Here is a 13,434-nt window from a genome sequence, read left to right as displayed (position 1 = left end):
AAACTGTCAGGACTCTCCTCTCCAGCCCTCCAGGCAGGCATTTCATGTCTTAAACATTTTCAGTTTAGGGAGACTCACGATTTTGTGAACACTGTAATATAGGACCAGAAGTCAGTGGAGCAGAATCACCTTAATAGCAGCCCTCTGGGCAGAGGTCCTTGCTTTTCTCCTCCCAGAAACTGGACTATTCAGCTCTTCCTTTAAATTTGTTACCAGTTGTCTCAATAAATCCAAATGTTCCTTAAATTGGCCAAATCCTTTCCCTCTTGATTACAAGCTTCAAAAAAATTAGAAACTCAGAAGTGTTTTAGATCTGAGGCGAGGACAGTAGGAACCTACTTAGAAGATATATTTGCCTGGAGGGATAGAAATTGTGAGAAAGGAAAGGCTTGGCGATAATAACAAAACATTGTCAGCATCTTGGGGAAATTAAAATGCGATGCTGCTATTGAACTGTTGTCCCTCTAGAGAACAAATTGTGTGCCCAAATATTTTATAAACACAATACCCTCCTAGACTTTTCTTTCTAAGACATCTTTTTGTAGCACTCCCACAAGCGTTCTATAAAATTTTCCCATGAGTTTCAAATGTAGTAAAAAGTTCAACTGAAGATAGTTTAAACCCATCTATAGTCAGCCTACTTTTCTTTCCCACCAAAGTTGTAATTCATACTCCAGGGAAAAGCTGTCATTACAGAATTCAGATTTCCTGAGCTTGAACTGTGTTGCAAAAATGTTTACACGTTAGATTTGGTGCAATTTACATCTTTGTTCAACTTTATAAATCGCACACACGAACATTTCAAATGATCCCATAAGCACGGTAGACTAAAATGAAAAATCTTCATCACAGTGCTTCTGAGTTTGTTACAAAAAGATGACTTAACTACATAAGCAGCAGACTATGAAGAATCAGCCTAAATTATCTGGGTTTACTGTACTACAAGATACATTTGCTCTCAACACAATACACCATATGTTTTTCTTTTAATTTTTATTGAATTTATTGGGATAACATTGGTTAATAAAATTATATAGGTTTCAAGTGTACAACTCTATAACACATCATCTGTATGTTGTATTATGTGTTCACCACCCAAAGTCAAGTCTCCTTCAGTCACCATTTATTCCCCCTTTACCTTTTCTACCTGCCCTATCCCTCTTCTCTCTGGTAATCACCATACTATTTTCTGTGTTTCTGAGGATTTTTTTTCTTAATCCTTCCACCTATTTCATCTGTCGCCCCCAAGCCTCCTCCCCTCTAACAGCGGTCATTTTGTTCTCTGTATCTGTGAGTCTGTTTCTATTTAGTTTGTTTATTTATTTTGTCCATTCGATTCCATACATAAGTGAAATCATGGTATTTGTCTTTCTCTGACTGGCTTATTTCACTTAGCATATACTCTCCAGGTTCATTCATGCTGTCACGAAAGATAAGATTTCCTTCTTTTTTGTGGCTAAGTATTCCATTGCGTAAATGTACCACTTTTTTTTTTTATGACATAAGTTTTAGTGATAGGCACAGTGCTTATGTTCTATGGCAATTATGCAGTTGATGTGTAGTTCATACAAATGCCTACGCAGATAAGTTTACCAAACGTAACTAATTAAGAGTGCCAAGGTAAAAGGAAATCAAAATTTGCTGAAAATAGACCAGAAGTTCTCTAAATATCTTGAATTTATACCCAGCGGTAGGTTTTTGCCTTCCCCATCATGATTTCTCAATATCTTTAGGTTATCCTGAGAGTTCACAGTGGAAAATATATATGGTTGTCATGGTAATTGATCTCCCAAAATTTATTTCATTCCAAATCATTGTTCTAGGCAATTCATGGTAATTGTAGCTCCTTGCCAAAGGTAAGTATAGACATGAAATCAAATTCTGGCCAAGAAGAATCTTCTCACCACTAAACAGGAGACACAGGGTACCAACATCCCTTTATTTTACTGTTGATATTGCTTTGTGTGGGAATGATGCTTTGAACTGTTAGAGTCATTTTGCAATCACTAGGTTAGTCAATGGGAGATAAGAAACTGCTACCTTAAAGATGGCAGAGCCTAGAGATGGAAAGAACCTGGTCCCTGATGATGTCACTGGGCCATAGAACTAACCAAGTCAGGAGCCTGAACAACACATGCCTCAGTTTCCTCATATGTAAAATGGAAATGCACATGTAAAAATTATAAAGCTTCCCTTAGGGGTTACTATCAACAATAAGAGTCAATTTACATAAGTGCTTAGAATAATGTCTGATATATAATATAATCTCAGTAAAGAATAATTGTTATCACCACCCTAATTCCACACCAACAACTGTATGAGATAATTCATTTACCATTTATGTTTTTTTTGTAGTGATTTTCTCTTCAGTTACCGCAGAATATCTCTTAACTGGTATAGCATACCTGTCCCCAACTATATAAGGCTAAAAAAGATGAAGACTGAAGTTCTAAGTCGTACCTCTTTTCCTCTGGACAACTCTTAGGAAGGCCCATCCTGCTTTATTTAGTGTCCTCAAATGACTAAGACAAGTGGCGATGGGAAGAGGGAGATGACGACGGGAATTTCTGAGGATTGTCAACATGACTTCGTCCTCTTGGGGTCAATTTTAAATAGTAGCTGACAAATAAGTGGTGTGATTTTTCAAGGGCTCTGTCCCAAGATTTCTCTCTCCCTAAAATTCTGCTATTGAGGATCACATGTTATTGGAGAAAAAGGAATGTTGAGGAGAGTGCAGCTGGGCAACTTGCCATTCACATCTCACTTTAAAATTAGTTCAATGGGATGCTTTCCTGACATCTAGTTACACACGGTAGGAAAAACGAAAGGGAGGGAGGAGACACTGCTTTGAAAGGAAAGTGATAAGCAATCTTGAATGAGAGCATTTTAAGAGGAGACCTACTAGGCCAAAGGAATTTCAGGTTAAGGATAATGGGATTCCTGATAAAGTAGAATCAGCAACATTTTGTGAGAGGTACAGATGAAAGAGTGAGAAGAACATAATATAAAGGAACGTGGAAAAGTGATAACAGAACCGAGACGCAACGTGGGCAAGTTCATGCTCTGTTCTGACTTAGTACTACTACTGTGTGGGCCTCCTCTCTTTCTGTGAGGTGCTACACAGAATGCAAACAGAGTTTATATTTTATACTTTTGTTACTCTTCTTTCAGAGAGCTTAAGTGCATGACACATGCTTTAAAAATTCTTACTCAGTTATAATCATAAAAACCACCAAATTTACGTACTCTAATGAAAGCCATCACCAATTTTTTGTATACACTTTTTCTCTGAGGTAGTTTTCACAAATAATGCAATGACTTTGAAAATATGATGTTCAATTTTTATTCCACATTATGTTCCAACACATTGTATTTTTAAAGTATCCATTCCGTTTTGATTTTTAAAGAGAACTTCAAAGGACAGAGCACTGTTAGACCTAAGATGCTTTTCAAGATCATTGCACATAATTTTTGCTTCTTCCATGTTACCCCAGGAATCTTGGGCTTAAGATAAACTTAACAAAACAGTAATGAGAGAAAAAAATTCATACTCAGGAAGTTTGGAAGCCAATAAATCAGCCAAAGGTAGTTCCCAAGGGGAATGAAAATCATTGCTAACATTCTCCCTAAAAGTCCTTGAAATCCCCAGCTCCTTCCCATTAGATTTTGGCTTGTGCTTGGCTTTTATATTGTCTGTTGAATTTACCTTAATTTTTATATACAAGCATTGCAGCTCTGTTCACTGTGCTCTTTTAGAAAAGACTGTGATGCCATAGCTCCCTGCAGTAAAACATCCTAATACCGGTGCCCTGAGATGCCTATTAAATAAAAGCCAGGAGCTGTTTACTGGACCTTTGGCTATAGTGAACCACCCAAAGAAAATCCCATACCTAGAGATCCAGAATCCTTCCAGAAGACAGGCAATATGCCATGGTGGTATAGATTTATACTTAAAAGGATGCACAAAGATATTATTTTGTTTTATATGTTGGAGGGCTGATCCTACCAATAAAAACTTCTGGAGACTTTTGAGAATTGATTTCTCTACTCCTGGTGGCTACCAGATATCTGAAATCTGTCTCAGTCAGCTCAGGCTGCTATAATAAAATTCCACAAACTGGGCGACTTACAAACAATATAAGCTCATTCCTCACAATTCTGGAGGCTGAAAGTCTAAGATGGGCACCAGCATGGCCAGGGGCCAGTGAACACCCACTCTGGTTTAAAGTGAACTTCTCGCTGTATTCTCAGATGGCAGAAAGAAAGCTAGCTCTCTGGTGTCTTAAAATCCCATGCATGAGGCCTCTACCCTCATGACCTAATGACCTCCCAAGGGCCCATTGGGGATTAGATTTCAATATATGAATGTTGAGGGGGCACAAACATTCAGTCCACAGCAAAGTCAGTTTAGAGTAAGTCAGTATGCTGAATCTAATACTTTGGCTCGTCCAAAGAGCACCTCAAATTTGAGGCTGTTGGCTACTGCTCTAAGGCTATTGTGTGCCCATCTATTTATGTAATCATGCTGGCTATTGATTATTCATTCATTCGATAAAAATGCTGATTCAGCCTGGCCAGTGTGGCTCAGCAGTTGATCACTGACCTAGGATCCAGGAGATGGTGGTTCTATTCCCAGTCAGGGCCCGGGTTGCGGGCTCCATCCCCACTCAGGGGCGTGCAGGAGGCAGCCCATCAATGACTCTCTCATCATTGCTAAAGGTCTCTCCCTCTCCTTTCCTCTCTCTGATATATATATATATATATATATATATATGAATAAATTGCTGGTTCAAACATGCATACCCCTGAAAGGTGCTGTTGTGCTAACACCAAGAACACTTTTCCACAGAGACATTGAGTGGTAATTTTTCTGTTCAAGAAAAATAAAAATTAAGCCATCTTTGGTTGAATAAGCATTACAAGCTCAAAGAACATTTTTTAGCAATATTTTATATTTTGAGTTAACTTTTTGAAATATAAGAGTTAGTAGTAAAAAGTATCTCTTAGAAGTAAGACATGACACAATAAATACTTGGTTTCCATGTTTCAATGCCTACAATGATTACAAGACTCAGACTCTGAATTTGTGTGATATTTGGTTCCACTGCTATTCAAGTAACAGATTTTCAAACCTGAGATATTGGTACTTCCAAGCCACGGGGAAACAAACAAAAATGAGAAAAGTGAAGTAGTCCAAGTTATTACAGGGTAGGACCAAGAAGAGCAAAAGCCTTGTCATCAGTAGCATCCACTGAGAGTGTGGCTTATAGTGGTTAGTTTCAAGAGATCAAAAAGGACATGCCTGCATGAAGCATACAGTCTACTTCTGTAGACAATGCGTTGCATTTTTAAATTTTAATTATTTTGTTTATATCTAAAAGTTTCAAAGAAAAAGAACTTTTACATCCAAGAGAAGGTGAGAGAAGAGTGGGGGGAGTGGCTTAGGCAAGGACCAGAAGGAAGGGATAACCTGGATGAGGAGAGGGAACAGAGAATACGCGCTGCATGTGACAGTGTGCACCCCAGATTCAGAGAATAGTAAATAGCTTGGCCTTGCTGAATGACAGAGTTCAAATAAGAGGAGCAGAAGTTTAAAGGGGTAAGTTCTGGACTATAGGGGAGCCTCTACGTTCAGGGACCCCTTGATGCTCTAATGTGGTATCTTGTTAATGTTTTTCAAGTATACATAATAGTTACGAAAATCATATTAATACTTTTGAAAGTGTCAAAAAATTTGCTGAACACACCCTATCACCTTCAAACAGCATTAAGCACTTTTCAGGATTTAGCTAATATAACCTTCACCACATCCTGGAGATAAATATTTTCTCCTAAAATTTTAGAGAATGGACTTTGGAACTGGGAATGCTGAGTAACTAGCCCAGGTCCATGTAGCTAGGGAAAGGCCATCGGAATGGAACAGTTCTAAAATATCTTCCATCAGCCAAACATGTGTCTAGAAACTCAAACTTATTTCCATTATCCAATCTATAGTCTGAGTGTGTAATGTGGCCTTCAAAGAACAAAGAGACTACTGCTGGCAGAGCCGCTGCTATATTTCTTTCAGACCCTCAACGCGGAGGAACTCACCCCAACACTTCTGCCTTCCAGGAAATATGTCCTAACTGGAGTAGATAATTGTCTCTCTCCCTAGAGTCTCAAGGCACATTTTTAAAGGCATCATAAAATATTGAAGCATGCAATAGACTGATGTATTTTGGAGGGAAGAGGGGTGAGCTGGGAAGAGATTAACCAACAAGCTTGTGTGCATACATGCATAGCCCATGGACAGACGAGTGTGGAGAAAGCCTGGGGAGGCGGCCAAAGCAGGGTGGAGGGATCAATGGGGAAAAAAGGGGGACATCTGCAATACTTTCAACAATAACAATAAATTTTTAGAAATTGCATTTCCAAACTATATATATATATATTTTTTTTTTCTCTCTCTCTCTCTGACTGGTTTTCATAAGCAACCCACTATTTCATCTATGTGATATTTAAATTGTTATTAAATAAGGAACACTTAAAGGTCATTTGTAGCATTATAGTCAAATTCTTCACAAGTATATTTGAGTATCTAATTTAGAAAACAAAAGGTATAGAAATGTTAAACATTCTGATGCTTTATTGAGTCGAGCTGAACAAAGGGTGATGCCAGACGTGACTCATTAAGCATAGAACATGCTGTCGGCAGGAAAAGCGAAGGTGATGATTCAGCTTGGGGTAAGTGGATGGTTTAACTATGTTTTGGCACTTATTGGATATGATTTAAACATTCGTGGCATGTGGGTTTTAATAACCTTTGCAGTGTTCAGCCTGCTAACTTTTACTGGGCTGTGATTTCGGTGTGAAATTTCCCTCTCCGCCCCCTCAGCGCGCTTTGTGAATTGCAAACAGGTGCAAAGAGCTGCAGCCTGCGGTGCCTTTGCTGTTCTTTTCATACAAATTTCATCACCAAAGTTCTCTGTCTACCTCTTCTGCAGTACTTAAGAAATTCACTATCAAGCATGTATATGATTAGGTTTGGGTTCCAAATACATTCACAAAGCAAGTTAGGGCCACTGTCACAATGCCCTTGGCAAAGGGGATCAAAAATTGTACTTCCGATCTTTTCCTCGGGCTCCAAAACTCATAGCCAGGAGCTGAGTAGATGCTAAACTTTCCTATAAAGTGATGCAGCCTTAACTTGTTTCAATGTTGGCCTCTCCTCACCCTCTGAACAGGTAACTAGTTGTATCTCAAGATAATATTAGAAGGTATTTTTATTGAGTCTTGAAAGTCTCTTTACTCGTACCTTAGGGTCTCGATCCTGTTTCATCTAGCTCCCCACTTCTGCAGTCTTCATTCACTCACTTTTGAAGCCCACAGGTAGGATCAGCTTCACCCCAAGTGTGAGCACGATCCTCACCATAGGCAACATGGCTTCAGGAAGCAATTCTCATCACCCTGGGTCATGCTCAACTCCTCTGCGTCCCGGTTCTAAGCATTGGTAACTGGGTTTCTGGCTGGCTGCCTGTCATCTCCATCTGCCATGTGCACGAGCCTCCAGGGTTTAGAATGACCACAGTCCAGCCATCTGCCCTCTGATGGTGCTGCATGCTGCCTGCAGACAGACCATCCTCACCTTTCCTGCCTGTCTCTGAAGAGCCCCCTGACCGTGCGAGAATCCTGTTCCCATACTGGCCTTGCACCCTGTGCTTTCATGGTCACCTGTTGTGTGACGCTATCCACACCCTGGACCTCAAGGGGTTATTTTTTTGCCGTACTATTTAGATGTGCTTTTGCCTGCTGAATTACACCCCATCCCGATGCTGCCCCTTGGTCTGTTGACTCTAGCCCTGTGGAAATGTAAAGCTCCCTGTCTCCACTTAGAAAGAGGCTACAAGGGTAGTTGACAGAAATGATTTAAAAAAAAAAAAATGACTTCACAGTCATCTGTGATTTAACTAAGTTGAAGTCAAACTTAAGGTTTCACCAAAATTAAAGAGAACCTTTTTCTTTTTAAATTCACTTCACTACCACATTTTATTGCATGAATTCAGGGAACTCGTGCTGAGTCATATATTTGCTGTGAGATCTTGGGTAAGCTTTTAGCCAAAGAACAAATATGCATAGCCCAAGGATACCAACAGCAGTGTGGTGATGGCTAGAGGGGGGACTTGGTGGAGTGGGTAAAGGGGGGAAATGGAGGACATGTGTAATAGTGTCAACAATAATAAAAAAAGAAACAAACAAAAATAAAATAGGTAAAAGTGTCAATCAGATTATGCCACTTCTTTCTTAAAACCTGATACAATGGTTCAATCCACTTAAAATCCAAATCCTTGGATCCCTATCAGACCCTCCAACATCAAGCCCCTGCTCCTGCTGAGTCTGGTCGCCTGGGTTCACTTAGCTTCATCTCCACTCTCTGCTCCCCTTGGATCTACTCACATGTTCTTCCGTTTTAGAGAAATAATCTTCCCCAGATATGCTAAAGTTTCATTTCCTCATTATATGAAATTATCTAAATTATCACTTTCTAAAACACTGTCCCACCTAGTAGCTTTCCCTTCCCATGACTTATTTTCTATGCCACTTCTCACCACCTAATATTGTGTCAAAGTTCCAGTTCTGAGTGTGCACTGCTTGTCTTCTCCAGGTGCGGCTCAGGGGGAGCTGGGTTCCAGTTCTTCTGTCTATTGCAGGGCCTTCAGGACATGGGACAGCACCTGGCCACAGGCTTTTGGTTCACGTGTGTGTTGAAGGAATGATAAATAGAATTTTAATTGTAAATCCTTTGTAGAGTTATGTTTGAAATTATTTTTGCATTAAAGTATTACTGCAAAGTACTTCATAATAAAAATAAGTGGTTTTAGCTATTATTTTATAGAAATAGAAAGGTAAATAAAATGCACAAAAGGCAGGCATGGCATAGGTTTTATGCAAACACTTCAGCTGCAAGGAACAACTTTGTAAGCCAAAACAAGCTTATCTCTACTCTGGCAAAGGCAGATTAAAGAGACAGTGAGCCGGAAGAGGGGTAAACATGGCCTAGTGAAGGCTTGGAGTCAAAATGAGTGAAATGTGTTAGCCTCAAACCCAGCGTTTCCGATGTTTGAGTTGGAAAACAGGATTAAAGCTGAGAGGATAAACCTTTTTTTCAAAAATGTCTTTTGCCAGTAGAGGTGAACAAAATATTTTGCTTGAAGAGGTACAAATTCCAGAAGACTCTGACTGATCCATATCGCTATAAACAAAAATTCCCATTGAAAACCAGAAGTAAATTATTTTTTGGATTACCCATTTCAACACTTCCCTCTACTGGCATAATAATTAGAAACTGACCGTATGGCTCAAATGTCAGTTTGAAACCAGACGACAAGAATATTAAATGTCAAGCACGTCCCCATCCCCACCTGCATATGCTATTTTCAAGTCAACAAAATCTGTGTCTGGAAAATGCAAAGCCCACAATGTGAATATTATATCTCGATTTTAGAATATGTGACTGATAAACCTGTATTCTACTTAGAAAGCTACCTACCCTACTCCTTGGCAACTTTTCTTCCATTTTATACCCTTAATTTTTGAACTCCTGAGCCCTCTTAACTGTTGGAAGTTTTCTCTTTTTTCCCCTCAGAATCTTAAAAGAAGTAATAATATTTATATTCAGAGATAAACAGGGGAAAACATCTTCTAGGTTTTTAACTGGAAATGAGACAGTCCTACATATTCTTATTTATTGTAGCTATGAAGTAAAAGAAATAAAAGCCTGCAGATTAAACATCAGGGATTCTTCGAGACACCATGGGCAAATGGTATACAAATTTTTACTGTATCTGCTATTATAAAAACATCCTTGTGTAAATTACTAGTGGATGAGTTTGCATAAGACAATCCTGAGATTAAATGCTTAACTGTGATTAAAGTCACATTAAAAGTGAGATTTGTGACAATGAAAACTTATGAGGGGAAAAATAAACATAGTAGTAGCCAAAAGATCTCTCCTGAAAACCTGAGTTGTCATCTTTAGAGATCCTGCAAATGAAACACAACAGGAGGGCTTTTTTTTTTTTTCCCTTTTATGTAGGGATTTTGAAAACTATATAATTAAAGTGATACCAAAATGTATGAGTAGAGTTAGACAACTAAGACTAGCTAGAGAGAAAAGTGGAAAGGTGAGTAAACAGTGGGATACTACATTTTTAAAACAGGCTTGACATTAGGAGATGTTTTTAAAAATTATAGCAGACGTGAAGAGGAGCCCCAACTAAAGAAACATGTTGGTCTTCTTTTATAAATTGTACTTGTAAAGTAAAAGAATATATCATCATTGACTAACAGTGTCATTTCAATTATGTGTTCTAGCAGGGGGAAAAGGCATTTAGTGATAAACAATAAAATCACACTAAAGAAAGGTATTAGACTTCCTGAGTTCTGATCAAGAAGGCAGTACTCTGTGTGAGCACCGTGCTCACCTCCTCCCACGAGCACAACTAAATAATAGAAGGACCATCATTAAGAACCACCTACAGGCTACCGAACAGAAGTTCTGTAACTAAACATAAAAGAAGACACGATGAGACTGATAAGACAAATATATACATAATTGATTTGAAGGGGAATTTTTCTTCAGGATGTGTGTGACTGATTGCATTTAATTTTTCCAACAAAATAGCTTTTAGAAAATGGGAAAATTTGCAATATTTACCACAGATTCATTCATGCCTTCAACAAATATGTCTTGTCCCTTTAATATATGAAAGAAGAGCCCCTGGCCAGTGTGGCTCAGCTGGTCTTGGGTTTGATTCCTGGCCAGGGCACATACCCAGGTTGTAGGTGTGATCCCCAGTCAGGGCACATGTGGGAGGCAACCGATTGCTATTCATTCGCACATCAATGTTTCTCTCGCTCTCTCTAAAATCAATAAAAGCATGTCCTTGGGTAAAGATTATACAGAAAGAGAGAGAGGAAAAGAGAGAGAGAAAGAGAAATATATTTTTAAAAATATATATACATATGTATATGAAAGAAGACCTCAATTCACATATATTCACCTATTAGTATTTAATGTTTGTGTAGAGGTTTTCCTGAATTTTAAAGTATTTTTCTTTATAACTTCCAGATATTTAGTAGTGGCATCAAGCCCCAGAAACCAGGTCCCCACACCAGAACAGTTTGCTGTTCTTGTTTATGGTCCCACGTGTGTCCTGGAATTGTAGCAACCCGGTCCTATTCCTAATAAATGACTTTCAAAGACTGATTAATGCTTTATTCGTAATGCAACATATGACTCATCATCATTTGCCATCCTTGTGGCCATTAGTGTCATTCATACTCAGAATGGAGTAGATACATCACTTAGGGTACCTTTGTGGACTCAGCACCTGAAACGAGTTCTGAGACTGTTTTTAAGAGAAATGGAATTTATGATCAAAATTGCAGGGAGACTTGAGAAGAGAGCAGGTTGACCGGAAAAGTCGTTCTGTTAGTGCGTAAGGATAATTGCTTCATCTTGGGTGCAGCATAAAACTCCTGAAGGAAAAATTAGTACATACTCAAGGTGCTCCTAACCTTAAAATCTCAAGACTCTACGAATAATCAAAATGTAGAGATTTTTTTCCTTTGCTCAATGCATAGTTCTGAATTTACCTTTAGTTTACCTGAATTATATCACTGACTTTGGATATAATTAATTTCAGATTTTAAAACGTAAAGGGCAGTACATGACGATAAAAATTAGTGGTTGAAAAGCCACAAGAGTTAAAGCTGATTTTCTTGATAAGTTCTCTCTTTACACAGGGAGAGGTTTTATTTAATTTTTGTTCAATAATCTCTGATTATATCATCTTGTAATTATTTTCTCCTTTGTTTACCAACTGCTGAGCTGAGTGCGAACAACTTAGATTCAAGACGTTGTTCTCATCTGAAAGGGAAGGACAGAGTGGGAATTATGTGACAAGCCAGTAAACTTTACAAGCACACAGCAGAATCAATTACTATTTTTTACTGCATTGTTCAAATGAAACGAATGGCATGCCATTAAGTTAGAAATTGGAAATAAGCCGATTTCTTTCCATATCTGTAGGAGACTCAACCATCAGTAAAAACATGTTTTAAGCCTCACTCATTGAGGAGCAAGAGGAAATCCAGCTTGAATCTGCCACCACCCACACTGTGAGCCCATCTCACTCAGCACAATGGTCACTTCTCTACTGTGCAAGTCTCTGGTTTGCTCTCCCTCCCCCGCCCTTGAGTCATCCCCCAGTTTTTTCTATGTACAAGCATAAGAACTATCAGCAGCTTAATCTCACTGGCACTTGAAAAAAATTTCATTCCCTGAAAGGATTGACTCAAGGAGGTCCTTCAAACCTAGTTTGAAGAGTATGGCAGGCGCCCGAGAGGAAATCTCCTCTCCAAGCTTTAGAACAAAGCTCTCGGCCAAAGAGCTGCTGCTGGGAATCTCTTTTCCTCACAGCTTCCCATTGAGAGCCCCATTTCATCATTCAGGGCTCAACTCAAATGTCATGTGCTCAGAGAGACTATTCTGAACACTAGTGAAGATCAAGGTTTGAAAATAATAGAGAGAAAGTTTGAGAGCAGAACTGGGAAGAAGGTTCCCCAGTCGACATGGATTTGTTAGGGGGACAAGCATATATGAAAATGAAAGACAGGTGGGTTGACCTTAGTGACTAGGAGCGGCAGTCACTGGCCCAGGCTGCTAGGTATCTGGGATCACCTGGAGTGAGCAGCCACCCTGAAGCCATGATGGAGCCTTCTTGCCACTCCTGCCCACAAGCAAGCTGATGTGAGGAATGTGAACAGTCAATGAAGCAGAGCTCCCCACAGAAGGAAGTGGGGGTCAATATAACACATTAACAGAATGTAGGACAAAATGACATGATCATCCCAATTGATACAGAAAAAGCATTGGACAGAACCTAACAACTCATGATAAAAATCACTCAACAAACTACAAATAAAGAGAAGTTCCTCAACTGGATAAAGGCATCTCTAAAACCATGGCCTTGTTGATCAGGGCCCAGACTGGCATGGGTGGGGAAGTGAGCCCATATATGTAAACAGCTCTAGAGAGAAATGATGCTGTGATGAATGGCAGGGGGAAAAGCAGCCATCCCTGCAGCCGGGTGTGGGGGTCAAGGTAAGTGCATTTGTAGCTGTTTCTTTGTTTGAGCAGGGGTGATTTTAGAGTGTGTTTGGATGCTGCTGAGATCGACTGGCTTTAGCACGTGAAGCTGATGATACAGAAGAAAAGGGGCAGAATAACAGAAGCCAAAGGCCTTGCGATGAGGGCGATGGCTTCCAGACCACACACTGAAGACCAGCCTTTGAAAGCAAGAGGGTCACTTCCTCAGTTGTATCACGAGATTTTAAAAAAAACAAATAGATGCAAATAGAAGTAATTTTGAAGATGTGTAGGAAAGCAGGGGA

The sequence above is a fragment of the Miniopterus natalensis genome, chromosome 7, assembly GCF_054644295.1.
Source record: "Miniopterus natalensis isolate mMinNat1 chromosome 7, mMinNat1.hap1, whole genome shotgun sequence".
NCBI classification, from domain to species: Eukaryota; Metazoa; Chordata; class Mammalia; order Chiroptera; family Miniopteridae; genus Miniopterus; species Miniopterus natalensis.
This window is presented reverse-complemented; position numbering follows the sequence as displayed.